The sequence below is a fragment of the Apodemus sylvaticus genome, chromosome 10, assembly GCF_947179515.1.
Source record: "Apodemus sylvaticus chromosome 10, mApoSyl1.1, whole genome shotgun sequence".
Classification (NCBI taxonomy): domain Eukaryota; kingdom Metazoa; phylum Chordata; class Mammalia; order Rodentia; family Muridae; genus Apodemus; species Apodemus sylvaticus.
The window spans coordinates 47,944,960-47,947,699 of NC_067481.1; positions in this window are offsets into that span (position 1 = coordinate 47,944,960).

A 2,740-nucleotide genomic window follows, 5' to 3' on the forward strand; every position below is an offset into this window, starting at 1 on the left:
TTTCTAGATTTTTCCTAACAGCCACCTCCTACAGGGCCAAGAACTATGAGCTGCTCTTCCAGAAAGCCACTTCTGGTCAGCCTCTCCTCCACCCTACTCTCCCCATGAGCCCATGAGTCAGACTTTGACTTAAAAAGAACACAGGGTCAGGAGTTGGTAGAACCAGGCTCCTGGATCAAGTCCCAGTTGCCAGACACTTGAAGCCTCGGTTTCCCTATTTGCAAGATGGTACCACCTCTTCTTGTTCCCCCACCCACCCAAGGACATGTGGAGACCGTCTGCTGTTCCCATGTCACAGCACAATCATTTTATGATACAGACACTTCTGGCATAGGAAAAATCACAGTATGTGTGTGTGTGTGGTGTGTCAGTGTGTCTGTGTGTGTGTGTGTGTGTGTGGTGTATGTGTGTGTGTGTGGTGTGTAAAGTCTAAGCCCCTTCAGTCCTCCTACAATGACAGTCTGCACCTCTATCTCTCCTTAGACTCCGACTCTCAAGAAGGCTGAGTGGGCTCCCCCAGCACCCAGACTGCCAGGCCAGCTCACTCCCCTGTAGTCCCTGAAGCTTGGCCCCTCAGCCCCCACTCCCACCATCTGGCTGTCCCCATCCAAGAAGCTTCATGGGATCCCAGAGAAGAAGGCTTTACCTGGGCAGTCAGCTGCGCTCTGAGTCACTTCAGCTCTGCAGGGGTGAGGCGGGAAAGGCAAGGGAAGGGAGAATGGAAACATGGGTTGGGAGAGTTATTGTTTGAGAAGGGGGTTTTGGTGTATAGCCCTGGTTAGTCTAGAACTCATTGTGTAGACCAGGCTACCCTCAGACAGGCTACCTTCTGCCTTTGTTTCCTGAGTGCTGGAATTTGCCATCATACCCAGTTCTCTGTTAGGTCTTAATTGCAGTTCTCAGCAACCAACGGTCACCCTGATTTGTTATCTGTGCCTGGGCCTCAATTTCCTGAACTGTGAAATGGGAACAAGAATCTCTGGCTCTATGATGGGCAGTAAAAGAATTGGGGAAATGAAGCTGAACAGTGGTGGTGCATGCCTGTAATCTCAGCACTCTGGGAGGCAGAGGCAGGCGGGTTTCTGAGTTTGAGGCCAGCCTGGTCCACAGAGTGAATTCCAGGACAGCCAGGGCTATACAGAGAAACCCTGTCTCAAAAAAAACCAAATCCAAAAAACAAAAACAAACAAACAAACAAACAAAAAGAATTGGTGAAATGATGGCTGTGGTGTGATTGGCAGAGGAGGACATGGTTTCCAAAGATGGGCATGGTCACTCAAGCATGAAAGCCAGGCCATAATTCAATCCTCAAGAGGTCAAAGCAGGGGGGTCAGAGGTTGAAGGTCAGCCCGAGTTAGGGTGAGCCCAAGGCCAGCATGAGCAAATTAGTGAGACCTTGTCTCAAAATTAGAAATATAAAGAGGACTAGACACAAATTCAAGATTAACCTCAGAATGAGCCCAAGGCCTCCTGGGCAACTCAGCAAAATCCTTTCTCAGAATAAAAACTACAGAGGGCTGGGGTGTAGAGCTCAGTGGTTAGCGTGTGCCTAATGTGTGTGTGAGAGTCCAGGTTCAATTCACAGTTCCACAGAGAAAACAGGAAAACCGAAAAGAAGGAAAAGAAACCACAGAATTCTCCATTTCTTATCAGTGAGTCTAGTCTCTTACAGGAAGGAAGAAAGCAAATCCAGCCTTGTGAAGTCCCTCATGTCTGCCATCTTTTAATCTTCAAGGCTAATGTAGGGCCTCACCACACTGCTGGGAAGTCAGAATTAGTCCCATTTCACAGATGAGGAAACTGAGACTCAGGGCCTCAAATGACTCCACCTGAATGATGCAACTAAAAGCAATAGGGGAGGGTCTCTCCTCTCTTAGTTCCGGTCTTCACCTTGCATATAGCTAGTGATTGGCACTCTTATATTAGACTCAATATTCAGTGTTTCTCAACCTTCCTAATGCCGCCTACAACACTTCAGTACAGTTCCTCATGTTGTGGTGAGCCCCGACCGTAAAATTACTTTCATTGCTACCTCATAAATATAAGTTTCCTACTGTTATAAATTGCCATGTAAACCTCTGTGTTTTTCCCATGGTTGAAATCGACCCCTGTGAAAGCATCTGTCAAGGGGTCACAACCCACGGGTTGAAAACCTTGACAAAAGAGGGACACAGCCAAAACTGATAAGCTTCTCTCACGTCAGTGAAAACCAGAGTACACAGGATTCCATCCACACCAGGCTAGGGTTTAGTAGAGATGCACCTGTACAAGCAGCAGCCTTTTCCCAGCACAGGGGTTCCCAGCAAGGCAGCAGGGATTTGTTTAGTTGCCTGGCCACCACAGGAGGCGCAAGTGTGGGCCAGGCGGCATCTTGCCTTTACACCCCAGGAGATCTCTGCCCTGGCCCACTTCCCTCTGTCCATCCTGACCATGCATGCCCTGGTCCAAGTCCTCACCCAGCCTGTCCTTCTGGGTCTTTCAAGCCACTCAAGGACTGAGAGAGGAGCCTGGCCCAGGTCATAGACACTCCTGTTTGCATGTGACCTCAGAGGAAGTGATCAGACTGTCCCAGCAGGGCCCTGGGACAGCCCAGGGTACACATGTCCTGCTAGGATGGAAACAGCCTGTTCCCTGGGAGGGCAATCCTGTGGCCTGCCCACCTGCCTCTACAAAGGAGAGGATTTTTGAGGAGTTCATATCCACATCCTCAAATGGCTTCTATGACAATGGGTTCTGTTAG